Raw genomic sequence first — 16,689 nt, 5'->3', positions numbered from 1 at the left:
AAAGTTGAATTCCATTCTAGACTGGCATTCCAATAACTATTAAAAGATAAGAATCAGGAGTCAGATTTCAAGATGCCAAAATATGAAATCAGTAATCATTTTATTTTTGAATAAAAAATGGAACTACATTAACTTCTGCTACTTAGAATACACAATCTTGACATCAACTGAATTCTTACTTTTAAGGTGAACTTTCAGTCCTTTCCATTCACAAATAAGACCTGATTTATTAAGTTCCCTGATTTGTATCTCTAGAGTAGATCACAGCACATTCTCATAGTACAATATATATTGTTCCAAGTGTTTTATAAACATCTTTTGTGAGAATTTACAGAAGTGATCTGAAATCACTTCCAAGGTTTCATCCTATAACTCAGTTATTCTTAAAAAAAATAGAGTTTCTCTGCCTTATTACTTTCATTTCCCTATTTATCAAAAGTCTGATTCTAATCTGCCCATCACACACACACAAAATCACTGGCAGGATTATCAACAGATAATTACTGGCATTAAATTCTAGGCAGGGCAAAAAGGCACAATTTGGTTACTTAGACATGAAAATTACAGGTCCACACCACAACTGAACTTTCATGAAAGTCTTTTAGCCAATAAGAATAAATCTCACGACTTATCAATCACTTAGCTCTACATGGGGCTCCTTAATCTATATTTCTTGATCAAATGATCCATCCCGTGCCTGCTATGCATGGCCACCTATATGCATTCATTCACAGATGTGCCAAGTACAGTAATGCTAGGCTCTGGAAGTCATAGCAAAGAAAATAGCTAGTTCCTAGAGAGGCTTCTATTAGTGAATAGAGTAAAGTGAATAGTCACAGGAACATAATATCTGGACAAGCACATCCCAACTAAGCTGGTCTAAAAGTGAACTCGGTTTACTTCATGCATTCTAGTCTACTCACTTGTGAACCTTGATCTTGCACAGAAATGCTAGCATCACAGGCTACTCAGGCCACAAACTTCTGACGTATTCTCAACCTTTTGCTTCAAATCTTAATAACTGCCCAAGCCAGATTGAATTAAAAAAAAAAAAAAGATGGCTCTGCTCCACAATGCTTCCCAAATTCTGGGAATGCTAGTGATGATAGCAAGGAGTTCCCAGTAAAGCTTCTGCCTTAGCAGAAGGCAATAAAATCAAGCCTACAAGTAATCTTGGGGGCTGGGGTTGTGGCTCAGTGATAGAGAACATGTCTAGCATATGTAAGCCACCAGGTTTGATTCTCAAAACCACATAAAAATAAACAAAATAAAGTTCATCAACAACTAAAAAATATATATATATTAAAAAAAAAGAGTGCTCTTGGGATTTTAAAAAGCACAGCTGGGAGGAGACCCTCTTTTCTCCCTCTTGTTGGAGAGCCTGAGGATGACCCCTGCTCTGTCACTTTTAACCCCAAGGGCCTAAAATCTTGCTGGCTTCTGTGGCATTTCATTCCTTTGAAACTTTCTTCAGAAATCTTTCTTCTTTAGTAATCTTCCTTTTAACTTATGATGGTTGATTGCAGCCAAGCATCCAGATTTGCATGTTCAAAAATTTCCAGTCTGTGTATTCACCTCAACCATCAGTACACTAGCTCAGGTCCTCATTGGCACTTATCTGAACTAGTCAAACATCCCCACAATTCTCTTAGTTCTAGTCCTCACAACCACCATCTGTGATACAATAACAGGAAAAACCATGTTCCCCACACACACTCAAACTCATCAATAGCTCTGCATTATTAAAGAAAGATCTAAAATCTTTAATAGGACTCACCCCACTCTCTATACACAATCTTCTCTCCAGCCAAACAGCTGTTCCTCCTTGACTCACATTTTAGCTCTGACTACCCAGAACTGCTTGGCTTTGGGCTGGATCTCAGAAATCCTCACCCACCACACTGAATTAATTAGTAAGTAGGAAGTTCCCATTCTTGAAAACCTGAAGAAATCAAAGAAAAGTGGCTTTCTTCAGGTTTGTTCCTGTGTATAAAAGTCATCACAATGATATCTACATTTCATTACATCGATATCCATAAATATTGCTGTTACAGATAACTGGTGCCAATGTACACAACACACACAGCAGCAAGTATCTGAACGGAAGAATCAAAGATTATAACAAAAGGTTCTGATCATCCATGCATCTCTGCAGACAGAGCACCAGCACTGACTTGCTGTGGGGATTTCTCACCCAGACAGTGCCCCTTATCCTCCACTGGCACCACAACCCTCTGTAGAAATCCGTAGCCTGGCACATGACCTCTTGTTTCTAAAGGACAGGACCATGTCCCCAGCATTCCTGGATCTCCAAGCCCAGTAAAGTCCTCAGAATACATTAGACACCTATAAATATTTACAGAATAATATGTGCATTCTGAATAAGCAGAACACTCAAAGTCATTTTCTGATTTTAAAGAGGGCACTAGATATCAGGTTTGAAATCTTGGGCTTCTCCAATTAATTTCATGAAAATATTTGAAAACACATTATTTTTAATATCTCTAACCCATTGTGTAGTTAATGAAATGACCATTATTTCTATAGAAAAAATTTAATGGGGGATTTGAGAAATAAAATTTTAGGTTTTTTAACTTATAGAAAATTTCAGGGAAACTGCATAAGGAGACAAAAAAACTGGTAAATTAGACTCCAATAAAAAATCTACATGCTTCATAAGAAGTGAAAAGACTATAGAATAGAAAAATTTTATACTTCACATATCTGATAAGAGTACATTTGTGTATATCCAAAATACATAAGAACTATTACAACTGAACAAGAAAAGAACAGCTCAATTTTAAAATGGGCAAAGGATCTGAATAGTCATTTGTCTAAGAAAGATAAACAATGGCAAACAATTACATGAAAATATTCAATTTCATTAGTTATCAGAGAAATCCAAATCAAAACCACAATGAGATGCCACTTCATACCCATTAGGATGACTACTATGGAAAAATACCATGGCAAAGTGTTGGCAAGTATATGGAGAAATGGAATCTTCAAACATTGCTGATGGGAATGTAAAATGGTAGAGTCACTTTATAAAACAGTCTGGCAGAGTTACTTATGGCCAATAAATTTCACTCCTCAGTATCTACTCAAAAGAAAACATAAGTCAACTCAAAAACAAAAATATTCACAGCAGCATGATCATAAGAACCATAAAGTGCAATCACCCAAATATCCATCAAATAATAAATGGATAAACAAACTGCAGTGTATCCATATAACAGAACACTATTTAGCAATAAAAAAGAAATAAAGTTCTGTTATGTGCTACCTCAAAAACAGGCTAAGAAGCCAGACACAAAGGGCCATATATTGAATGATTACATTTATATAACAAGTCCAGAACAAGTAAATCCAAAAAAAGAGAAAGGAGATTCATAGCTACATGGAGCAAGAGTGAATGGAATGTGATGACTAAAGGGTATGGGTCTTCTTTGGAGGTGATAAAAGTGTTTCAGAATTAGACAGAAGGATAGGCACACAACTATGTGAATATACTAAAACTCAGTGAATTGCACATTTCAGGAGTGACCTTGATGATAATGTGAATTATATATCAATAAAGCTGTTATTTTTTAAAATGGCTACACAAAGTCATATAGTAACACCTCTGCACAAGGCTCTGGTGAATCACTCTGCCTGTGATAGAATAATCTGTCATAAAAACATACAATCTGTTAAAATGAGGAAATAATCTATGTTCCTACCAATAAATCTCTATTGCAACCAATCATAAAACCATATATAAAGTAAAAAGAGCAAAGAACAAAATAGAATGCAATTCACAATTAGCTGGCAGGTTACAGAATGAAACTAACCAAGGACTACAAAATGAAAAATGTTTATTAAGACTATCCAGTTCTTATCAATTACATGGATATAAACAAGTCAAAATCCTGTATACTCATAAAAAAAAAAATCTGGCAGCTTCTTTATTGGCACATAGCAAGGAAAAACAAGCATTCTCTCCTATAACCAAATTAACATCCCACAGAAGGTCTGTTTGTACTTGGCAGCATGAACCTTTCATTTCAGAGTGCTGCTAAATTAAACAAGCCTATGTTGTATTGAACACAATGAGCCAGACACCCTGGCATGCTCCTAGACTTCATTAGTTGATGCTGAGGAACATTAAAAATAAAAAGGATAGTATGAATTAGGGCAAGGGTGGCAAGAGAATAGAGTTATTGTCAGTCTTTTCAACATTTCCATTATCTAGAATACAACAATGAAAACAGTCTAACAACTTTCTTCTTTTTTTTTTTTCTTTTTTAGTGGAACTAACTGAGGATTGAATGAAATATGGATGTACTATAAAGGGGCTAAACCCCCAGACCTTTTTATTTTAATACATGGTCTCACTAAGTTGCTGAAGCTGGCCTTATACTATTGATCTTCCTGTTGCAGCCTCTGAAGTCCAATACAATTTTCTAAGATTCTACCAATATGCTTCTCTGTATGCATTACCCTTCTCTGTATGCATAAGAAAGCACTGGAACTTAGATAGAGAAATCTGAATTCAAGTGATAATTTTTTGTTTGTTTGTTTTTATTTTTTTAAACCTGCTAGCTACATACCCAAGGACAAATTTCACAATTTTACTGAGTCCTTGTTGTTTTGAGAACAAAATGAAGTAAAAATGCACACAAAAAGCACAGTGCAATGCTCAATCCAAGCCCACCACAAAAATCCTCACTGTTCACAACTCTGCACAGCAAATACTCATTTCAGAACTTATACCAGAGTAGGAGTGATTAATATTGGCAATCCTTCTAACTTGTAAACATCTAAAAATCTATGAAGATTTAATACTGAATGAATAATCTTCCTCCTCCATTCCCCTCCCACATAGGTTTTTTAAAAGCTATCAATAAAGTCTCTAAAAATATTAAATCACAGCATGACACAAAGCATTCATTCACCTAAATGGTATTTAAAAGTACTGAACTGAGAGAAAAACATGGAGAGGAACACTCTATTAGAAAGAAATGCCTATTTTGCAGTGCAATAATTGGTAATCTTTCCATAGAGATTGATGCAATATGATTATAATTTCCAAGTGTCAGTAATCTGTTTTTAAGGTAAAAGAAAAAAGAAGTGGGATGGTTTCAACCACCAAGAAAAGATGTGAGAAGATATTTTTTCTCATTGACAGCAATTAATGTTTGAGTGATGGCTGCTAGAATGTTCAGACTGAAAAACTTTGTTATATTAGAACAGACTGAAATATATCTAAAACAAAACACAGGGGGTTTAACATATACAAACACAATCTGCACCTAAGTGTCCTCTCTAAACAAACCAAAGAAGGAAAAGCTTGTGTGAAATTCCAATTGCACTGCTATAGATAAGGTGTGGGGAGGGGGATAGTGGTTTTCAGCCATATTCCCATGCTGGATGTCCAATTAAAGACAGCATCTAGACTCTGTAGTAATAGACTTCCTCTGCCTAGCTCCACACAAATTTGCATTATGTCACACACTGGACAAAACTTTCAGGGTTAGCAGGAAAGAAATTTCTCAGGGGGATGGGATGTTCAGAACATTGGGAGTTTCACTAAGCTCTGAAATCATTATGGACCTTGTGCCCCAAAGCTACTGTTATTCCCTCCTCTTTCTAAAACTCCACTCATAAGACTTTGAGTTAACAGTGCCCCTTGGGGAGATCTGGTCAGTTGCAGAGTCCACAGAAGGAAACTCTAAGTGGCTCTCATCTACACTGTACACCAGCACTTGGCATCTCTCCTGCCACTGCAGCTCAGTACTACCACCTTGATTGCAAAGCTGTTTTATCTCAAAGAGTACAAAGTCTCAAATTCTTCACAGGAAGACTGAACTTCTCTGTCTACCCAACTTTCCAATCAAATGATCACTTACTATGCCAGTCTAAATTAAGCTTTATGCCTAATATAGAAAGAAACTATTTTAAATGCACAAAATCCAACCCATGTAAAATGTAATGAAGTCTTTTTTTTTGATAGTTGTAGAAGAACATAATTAATTGATTGATTGATTGATTTTTGTGCTGAGGATCAAACCCAATGCTTCACACATGCCAGGAAGGCACTCTACCACTGAGCCATAAACCAAGAACTGTAATAAAGTCTTAATATCTATTTAAATGTAGTATAAAAATTTTAACAAATGCAGCTAACAGGAGAAATAAAGGATAAAGCCTTAGCCTTCATTTTAATTACAACTTCTATTTAATCCCTCACTTTTCAGGAATATTTTTAGTAGGCACTAGGGCACAAATTAAAGAAATGAACTCATCAGTATAATAAAAGGCACTGTATAAACAAATTCTTCTACTGCCACAGAAAAGAGATTCAAGAACCTCAAACTTCAAGATTTTAGGAAACAAATAAGATTACATCATTAGCCACAATAAGATCCCGGAAGGAAAACCTCAGAAAAAACTCATTAATCTTGCCCAATAATGAAGACTCAATAATTTCAAGTCTGCCTTGATTTAATTTTGGACTATGTATTAAGAAATAATGACTCAAAAAAATAAAATACTTGGGAATCAACCTAACAAAAGAGGTGAAAGATTTATACAATAAAAACTACAGAACCCTAAAAAGAGAAGTAGAAGAAGATCTTAGAAGATGGAAAAATATACCCTGTTCATGGATAGGCAGAACTAACATTATCAAAATGGCGATATTACCAAAAGTTCTCTATAGGTTTAATGCAATGCCAATCAAAATCCCAATGGCATTTCTTGTAGAAATAGATAAAGCAGTCATGAAATTCATATGGAAAAATAAAAGACCCAGAATAGCAAAAGCAATTTTAAGCAGAAAGTGTGAATCAGGTGGTATAGCGATACCAGATTTCAAACTATATTACAGAGCAATAGTAACAAAAACAGCATGGTACTGGTACCAAAACAGGCGAGTGGACAAATGGTATAGAATAGAGGACACAGAGACTAATCCACAAAGTTACAACTATCTTATATTCGATAAAGGGGCTAAAAGCATGCAATGGAGGAAGGATAGCATCTTCAACAAATGGTGTTGGGAAAACTGGAAATCCATATGCAAAAAAATGAAACTGAATCCCTTCCTCTCGCCATGCACAAAAGTTAACTCTAAATGGATCAAAGAGCTTGATCTCAAATCAGAGACTCTGTGTCTGAGAGAAGAAAAAGTTGGCTCCGATCTACATATTGTGGGGTCGGGCTCCAAATTCCTTAATAGGACACCCATAGCACAAGAGTTAATAACAAGAATCAACAAATGGGACTTACTTAAACTAAAAAGTTTTTTCTCAGCAAGAGAAACAATAAAAGAGGTAAATAGGGAGCCTACACCCTGGGAACAAATTTTTACTCCTCACACTTCAGATAGAGCCCTAATATCCAGAGTATACAAAGAACTCAAAAAATTAGACAATAAGATAACAAATAACCCATCAACAAATGGGCCAAGGATCTGAACAGACACTTCTCAGAGGAAGACATACAATCAATCAACAAGTACATGAAAAAATGCTCACCATCTCTAGCAGTCAGAGAAATGCAAATCAAAACCACCCTAAGATACCATCTCACTCCAGTAAGATTGGCAGCCACTATGAAGTCAAACAACAACAAGTGCTGGCGAGGATGTGGAGAAAAGGGTACTCTTGTACATTGCTGGTGGGACTGCAAATTGGTGCGGCCAATTTGGAAAACAGTTTGGAGATTCCTGGGAAAGCTGGGAATGGAACCACCATTTGACCCTGCTATTGCCCTTCTCGGACTATTCCCTGAAGACCTTAAAAGAGCATGCTACAGGGATGCTGCCATATCGATGTTCATAGCAGCACAATTCACAATAGCTAGACTGTGGAACCAACCCAGATGCCCTTCAATAGATGAATGGATAAAAAAAATGTGGCATCTTTACACAATGGAGTACTATGCAGCAATAAAAAATGACAAAATCATAGAATTTGCAGGGAAATGGATGGCACTAGAGCAGATTATGCTTAGTGAAGCTAGTCAATCCCTAAAAAACAAATACCAAATGTCTTCTTTGATATAATGAGAGCAACTATGAACAAAGCAAGGAGAAAGAGCAGGAAGAAAAGACTAACATTTAACGGAGTCATGAGATGGGAGGGAAAGGGAGAGAAAAGAGAAATTGCATGGAAATGAAGGGAGACCCTCATAGCTATACAAAATTACATATAAGAGGTTGTGAGGGGAATGGGAAAATAAACAAGGAGAGTAATGAATTACAGTAGATGGGGTAGAGAGAGAAGAAGGGAGGGGAGGGGAGGGGGGATAGTACGGGATAGGAAAGGTAGCAGAATACAACAATTACTAATTGGGCATTATGTAAAATTGTGGATGTATAACCGACGTGATTCTGCAAACTGCATTTGGGGTAAAATTGGGAGTTCATAACCCACTTCAATCTAATGTATGAAATATGATATGTCAAGAGCTTTGTAATGTTGTGAACAACCAATAAAAAAAATAAAAAATAAATAAAAAAAAATAAAAAAAAAAGAAATAATGGCTAGGGGCTAGTGTTATGGCTTGTTGTACAGTGCTTGCCTTGCACATGCAGGGCTGTGAGTTCAATACTAAGCATCACATATAAATCAATAAAGGTATTGTGTCCAACTAAAACTAAAAAATGAATATTAAAAAAAACAATTGCTATGCAAATTAAAGTGCAAATAAAAATTGCTAGAGGATTATTTGATTTTAAGATTTTTACATGAAAAATTACTTCTGCAATAATACTAATTAAAACTAGTTACATTTATTCTTTAGAATCCTGTATTCCAATAGAAATAAACTATACAAAATATAGAATAAAACACTGGTTAAATCTATTATATCATTAATTTTTCCATCTCTCTGTTTACTTTGGCTGTGCAAAACTGGTTTAGGAGTCAGAAAAACTTCACAGACAGGTCTCAGAAAAAGACTTATTCATTCTACTCAAATACTGGCAATCTAATTCCCTGCTTTTATTTTTAAAAAAATGTAAACCATACAATTATATTTACTTTATTTGTGGGGTGGGCATTTACTTTATCCTTATTTTCAAACAACATATTGTGAAAAATATTGCCATGCCTATACTGGGAAACATAAACAGATCTTAAACAAAATCCAGCAGCATACCTAGTTTAAATACTTACTCTGCCCATAATGAAAAAAAAAAAAAACATTTAAAATACATGGCTTATGTAATTTAAAAATTGACTAGAATGTAGTACAAATCAAATTTTGAAACATAGTACCATCCAATGAAATAGTAGCAAGTGCCATAGAGTTAATCACATCTAAATTAAATGAAACTATGTTAGTCTTCTCTAAATTAAAATGTATGGGTATTGACTTTCACATCTTTAACCTAATAATAAATACATATCAACCACTGGGAGATTGAGGCTTAGGCAGGAGGATCCTAAGTTCATGGCCAGCCTTAGGAACCTAGTGAGGCCGTAAGCAACTTAGCAAGGCCCTATCTCAAAATAAAAAATTAATATACAAAAGGGCTGGAGATGTGCTTCTGTGGTAAAGTGCCCCTAGATTTAATCCCCAGTACCAAAAAATTAATCAAAAAAGTAAATAATGATTTGGGTGTCTGTGGAAGCCCACGAGGTAGGTAGGTACTCAGTGATGAATAAAATCTGGTGAATAAATCACCAGTTGGACCATATGGTCCCAACCTGGGGGTACTCTGTAGAAAATGTTTATTGAAGTGAAAACAAAAGCCCCCTCAGAAAAGGCAATCAAGATGTACTTTATATATAGAATACAGTTTAATGTTTTTTTATTAAGCCAAAGAATAAACAGTAGGTCAATGACAAAGTTGTGAATCTGCTTCATGTGAGGCCATCCTTATATGTAACTCTTATTTGATTGAAATAAAATCTAAAGCAAATATAAAATTAAAAATCATATTTACATCAGGATGTGATAAAATCTTTTGGACAGAAGAAATACACATAGGTTTAATACACATAGGATTACACATGAACACACAATCACATAGTTTACATGACTCAAAAACACTATATTATCAACCAATTATGGAAATAATATTCTGTATGCTATTCAGCCATTGGTATCCATGTTTCAAAATTGTTAAAAAATTTATTTTGAAAGTTACTTTAGGCTTCTCTTCAGTGAATAAAACACAAAAATACTGTTCTTTGCAGAGGAAAACATTCTGTATTCAAAAAAATTATAGCTTATTAGGTTTTCAATTTTTTTTAATATTTACTTTTTATGTGGACACAATGTCTTTATTTTAATTTAATGTGGTGCTGAGGATTGAACCCAGTGCCTCATACATGCCAGGCTAGCACACTACCACTTGAGCCACATCCCAAACCTCAAGTTTTCAAATATTAATATTGATTTAAAATCAAGGCAAAAGACAAAAAAAAAAACAACTCAATATATTTAAATATTTGCATCACATTTATGCCTAAGAATATCTGACACATAAGAGTCACAAGTATGTAAATAAGGAGAGAATTCTCTGTTAATAAGAATATTGAATGAAAGAAATCTTTGAATAACACAAGGTTTCCTTCAATAGTTGAATACAGTGGAACACACCTGTTATCCCAGAAACTCAGGAGACTGAGGCAGGAGGATCACAAGTTCAAGGACAGCCTCAGCAACTTAGTGAGGCCCTGTCTCAAAATAATAAAATAAAATATAAATAAAAGGTTCTGGGAATCTAATTTACTGGTGAGGTGCCCCTGGGTTAAATCCCCAATACCAACTAAAAACATGTTATCTCAAAAATGTACTTTTTCTTACCTATTAGATTAGCAAAGATTAAAAAGATTAACAAAACTTGGTATGAGCAAGGGTTTTGAAAATAAGATTCCCATGGTCATTGAAGGGGATAGTTTTTACAGATAACAGCTTAGCCATAGTTATCAATATTTAAAACATATATAATATTTGACCTGGAAGTTATACCTCTAAAAAGATAAATGAATAAGTATACTATCATCAACATACCATTATTCACAAGAAAGAAAACCAAGTAACAATGTAAATGGTTATCAAAGGAGTAGATAGATAAAGTATGATGCCTCTAAATGATGGAAAACTAGGCAGCAAAGGGCTGGGGTTGTAGCTCAGTGGTAGAGCACTGGCCTGGCACCTGTGAATAACAGGGTTTGATTCTCAGCACTGCATATATAAATAAAGATCTACTGACAAATAAAAAAAAATAATTAAAAAAAATAAAACTAGGCAGCCAGTTAATTGATCACCCATGATTATGCACATCAGTTTCAACTCACAATTAGAGATATATAAAACATATTAAAAATGACCACACAGCTTCATATAGAGAGAAAATGCTATTTATTGAGTCTTTTATACTGCTATTTATTTAAAGTCTTCTGTATACTTTTATATCCATCAATAAGTTTCCAAACATGAGTTAATGGTGGCCATTTCTTTGTGAAGGAATTGAGGGCTTACTATTTTTATTATGTTGTTTTTATGGGTAGAAATTTTTCTAATTATTATAATAAAAAATCACAACAAACTTTTAAGATAAAGAAGTGCCTCTATATCACCAGAATTACTTTAAGTCTTATCAACCTCCAATTTAAGAGGAAAAAATTCATTGAATGTTGCTAGATGTAACACAGGATCTCCTTCTCAGAACCACACTTTAAAATGACAAGATAATAGAAATTAAAATATTAGAGTCTAAGAGATAGGGAAAGACAAACATCATTATTCAGACAGCTCACATTATTGACATCCACCTTACCACCCACAGGTTCTATGAACTGAAACACTCCTAAAAAAATATCCCTTTACAACTTAAAGAAGCAAAATAAATAATAATAATAAATAAAGAATTTTTAAGATGTAAAATCATTAAACACTTATCACAGTGAAAATATTTAATTATTTTCCTGTCTTACATTCTTTCTAGCACTTGAAAAAAAAAGTTTGTAGAAGTTAAATAGATTTTAGATGTATACATTTAATCTGATGTTTATTTCTTTTAGATTATTGTTTTTCTGGGACTAGACAAAATAGTCCAAAAGTACTCATGGAAAAATAAGCAAGCAAGAATTCCCAGGAATATGAAAAGCAACAAGGGGAAACTAGTTTTAAAAGATGTTAAAACTTCTATAAAACCAATAATGTGATGCTGGTGTATGAAGAAAAAGACTAATAGAATACAAACCGCAGAGATACTCCAATACATCCAAAAGTTAACAATACCATAAGAGTATTCAAAGAAGGGCTCTAATATCAACAGGTGAAAATACCAGGCACACAGAAAAAGATAAAGTTGAACCTATGCATCATTCTCAACACCAGAAAAAATCCTAGTTTGAACATTTAAATATAAAAGTGATACCATAAAAGTACTTAAAGAAACCATGGGCAAATTCTAAAAATCTTGGAGGCCTTTCAGTGACTTAAAATCCAGATACCTGGACTGGAGCTGTAGCTCAGTGGTAGAGTGCTTGCCTAGCACTTGTGAGGCACTGGGTTCAATCCTCAGCACCACATAGAAATAAAGAAAAATTTTTAAAAAATATCAAGATACCATAATGAGTAATATAAACTGTAGAATTCAAAGAAAAAAATGTAAGGCTTCTGTATCTCAAAATATGTGAAGGTAAATAATAAATAAGTGAAAATTTGGGGAAAAACCACAATTCATATCACACAGGGCTAATCTCTACAATTTATAAATTTCTAGAAATTGATAAGGGGAAAAAAAGCAATTTGAAACAAAAATGTGAAAAAACACATGAATAGAGAATTTACAGGAAAAGAAGTAAAACTAGTTTTTAAGCATAGGAGCTCAACCTCATTAATAGTGATAGCAATGTACATTAAAACAACTCTATATTGATAATTCTCATCCATCAAACTGTTAGCAAATTCAAGGGTTGTAAAGGCACAGTACATTTGAAAGGCCCCAGAAAAACAGGAACTCTCTCATACACTTCAATCTGCCCTCCTGTATCTGTGGTATTCAAACTGGATTTGAAAAATTTTAAAAAATTATCATGCAGAAGACATACTAACTTTTTTTCTTGCCATTAGTCCATAAATAATACAGTGTAACAACTATTTACATGGCATTAATATTGTATTAGGTCTTTTAAGCAATCTAAAGATGATTTAAAAGTATGCAGATGTACATAGGTTATATGCAAATACTTTGTTTTTTATATAATAGACTCAAGAATCCTTGAATCTCAGTATCCACAAAGGGGTCCTCAAACCAATCCTCCAAGGATAAGGAGGAGCGACTGTACTTTCGGGAGTTTAAAATGGCGCAACACTTAAGAAAGGAAGTATTTAACAAGCCATAAATGTCCTGCCCACTGGCACAGTGATCCCACTTTTAGGAATGCATCCCACAGATGTACCTGCATATGTAAAATGATATATATACAAGCTGTTTCACCACAGTATGGTTTTTGATAAACCTAGAGAAGACCCAAATACCCACAAGAGTGGCTGGTTAAGTAAACAAGGCACTTAATAGATGCTGTTTAAACACAGATTTTTTTTTAAAAGTGTTTTCTATAAACAAAGATTATATTCTTTCTAAATAAATACTAATAGGAAAAGATCTCAAGAGCATATAAAGAAAAAGCCATGGGACAGAATTAGTTACATATTATGCTACAGTTTATATAAAAAGAATATAGTACACTGGCATTTCTCCAACTATAAAAGGAAACAATTGACATCTATGGGAAATAAATTAAAGGAGGTTATCCAAGAAAGAGGGGTGAAGGGGGGGAGGGGCAAAGCAGACACCTATAGATAAGACTTAAAAACAAGCTTTAAATAGATTTTTATATAGATTTTTGCTCTGAAATTAGATGCTAAAAGCAATCTTGGTGTGCTTATTACAAAAAATATGCTTTTTCCCCCTTCAATCAAGTTAAAGGATATGATAATCTGTTTTAAAAAAGCTATTTGAAGGAGTAAGAAAATAGGAAAGCAGTAGGATCCCAAGTTTGAGACTGCTTCAACAGCTTCAGAATACCCCTTTTCAAGAAGGAAAAAAAGGGTTATAACTCAGTGGTAGAGCGCCTATGGGTTCAATCCAATCCCTGTAAGTAACCCAGGCCCTAAGTGATGACATGAATGTATATTCTATGCAACTCAGACATGCTATCATACACACTGCTGTCACTGCCCAACTCTTTTCTAACATCAAACTTCTAAAATGATTCTAGTGTTGTCAACATTTCTAATTTGAATTCCCATCAAACACAGACAAGATTTTGTGACAGGAAACAACTTTGCCTCCCAAGATTCTAGAATAATTGACAAGACCATGTCTATGTTATATGTCAGACACTTCAGGAAAAAAAAAATTCCTAGAAAAAAGTTGTTTGTCACCCCTTTCTTGTTAAAATTAAGTAGATAATGGATATGTTCTTAATAGTATTCTCAAAGAGTCAGAAATGTCCTTAAGAAAAATTTTTAGTTATCAAAGAGTTTGGGGGACACCTTGGGGCATTTAGTATTTGGGAGCCAGGATCTAGGCTTCACACAATGCTTGGGTGGGATGGATCTGTATCATCAAGATTCATCATGGTCAAAAGAATTTTGATCTTAAAATGGTTTAATCAATCCCACTTTAAGTGAGCATTTCTTTAAAACATAAAATTTAAAAATTAAAAAAAAAATTTTAAAAAGACATAATAATTAAAGCTTTTATAGGAAACCCCACAGCTTGCCTCTAATTATGTAAGACAAAGTAGTAAGGGATGATTCAGCAGAATAAGGAAACTGTCTGAAAATTAGTGCTCGTTTCTTTACACTACACATTAAGGCAACATAAATTTAATAATGAGTATGCATAGAGTAGTATATATGCTAACAGTATAAGATAGCAGATAAATTTCACCTTAATGAATCCAAAAATTTCAATCTTGTTAATACTTTACTCTTATTACTAGCAATTGAAGGAACACATTACTGTTCCTTTAAGTAGTAGTACCTCAAAGCACAAGACACAAAGGATGTCCTGTGACATAGTGGGTAAAGGGATCCATGGAAGGGCCATAGTATGATCTGTGGGTAGACTGAGGCACCCTGTAATTTACCTTGACATGTCATCCCTACTTCAATCTAGCCTTTCCTTTTTATTAGCTTAAATAAAGTTATCCCATAACTAAGTGTTTTCTCCCTAGTTTCCATCTTCATCTCCCTCTTTGATTTTTTTGTTTGAACTAGATCCTAATAACACTCAAACTTCTTGATTGGCAGCAGGTGCAAGCACTCAAAAGCATGCTGTTTTCCACCACAGCTGAAAGTTCTGGTTATTAGTGAGACAGCATGCATATCATACATTGTTCTTTCCTTATTTCTCTTTTACATGTAAGTGAAAGTATCATACCCACTTTCACTTATGTGTGTAGGTAGGTTCTCTGATTTAGGAACCTCACTGCTCAGTAGTGAAGTGGGCTCTACAAATGCTCAACACCAAACCCAGGGGCCTTGTTTCTGTGGTTGACAACCAATTGTTCCAGGCTAGAATCACGTGCTTCAATGGGAATCAAACTTTCTTTTGCCTGAGGCAAGCCTTGGGCTAGTGACCCCACACCTAGTGTTCAAAGGTCACTCTATGCCCACCTCTTCTTTCTCACACAGGACCAAATGACAGATTAGGGGTGGAAGACCTTCCAGGAATTGAACAAAAGGCTTGAAAAATCCCTTTCCCAATGAATTCACATACCATGCTGCATCTAATTTCAGAGTGGGTCTGACACACCATCTGCAGCCCCACCAGGACCCCAGGAAACCAGCTGCAAGCACTGCTTGGAGAAGGACCTGAGGCAAGGAAGGGGCACAAACCTGTGCAAGTATTGGGAGCCCCATTCCACCACATCCAAGCAGTGCAACTTTGGGCAGGGCGATTCACCTCTCTGTGCAGCCCTAGCATGAAAGTGAACAAGTTAAGTGCCTGGCAAACAGCAAAGTGAGCCAATTATGGCCAGCAGTGCCAAACCCACCGCCCTGGGAGACTGAGGTGGGTCCGGGGTCCCACCGAGCGCGAGATCTGACTGGCCAGGGGGAACTGGCCCAAGGCCCAGCCGCCCCACCCTGCACCATCAGGTATGGCGCCGACCAGGCGGCGCCGCTTCAGCCCCAGGCCCTGCTGGACTGCCTCCAAAGAGCTGGCCACCCACCCGCCCCGCTCTCCTTGCCAGGGGATGGGTCTCTGCCGCTTTCACCCTCTTCAGCTCCCAATAGCCGCCGCCGCCACCGCCACCGCCACCTCTGCCCACGGCCCGCTGCTCACCTCTCCTGCTGTATCCTCTGCAACCACTAACGCCAGCGCTGTGAGATCTCGCGAGACTTTGGTCCTCCCCTCACTACTCCGCCCTCACCACTGTGCCAACCCAGCCTGGAACTAGCTTGGCCCCTCCCCTTTACACCTCCCACCGCGCCTGAGGGTCAGTACTAGCCATTCTTGCAACCTTCTCTCCATATCCCCATCCCTGAATCCACTCCACCCACCCCATGACCCCAAAGGATTAAAACCCAGGTGCTAGGCAGCACCTCTGTTTTATGTGGCCCATCAGTGTTTTTGCGCATGCGCCTGCCCAGGCCCTGAACCTGGGAGCCTCAGCCCCCATGGTAAAAATAGTAATCATAGCAGCTGAGAACTTTAACAACACCCCT

At 35.9% G+C, this 16,689-nt stretch overlaps 1 long non-coding RNA gene across 1 annotated transcript in view; it reads right to left on the bottom strand.

The window, feature by feature from the left end:
- LOC144371918 (uncharacterized) overlaps positions 1-15,918 on the bottom strand; it is a 57,116-nt gene extending 41,198 nt beyond the window's left edge. Inside the window, exon 1 of the long non-coding RNA XR_013431983.1 lies at positions 15,859-15,918. This is a non-coding gene — a long non-coding RNA (uncharacterized LOC144371918). The remainder of the gene's footprint in view (positions 1-15,858) is intronic.
- Positions 15,919-16,689: the final 771 nt, after the last annotated feature.

The sequence above is a fragment of the Ictidomys tridecemlineatus genome, chromosome Y (genome assembly GCF_052094955.1).
Source record: "Ictidomys tridecemlineatus isolate mIctTri1 chromosome Y, mIctTri1.hap1, whole genome shotgun sequence".
In the NCBI taxonomy this organism is placed as follows: domain Eukaryota; kingdom Metazoa; phylum Chordata; class Mammalia; order Rodentia; family Sciuridae; genus Ictidomys; species Ictidomys tridecemlineatus.
This window is presented reverse-complemented; position numbering and strand designations above follow the sequence as displayed.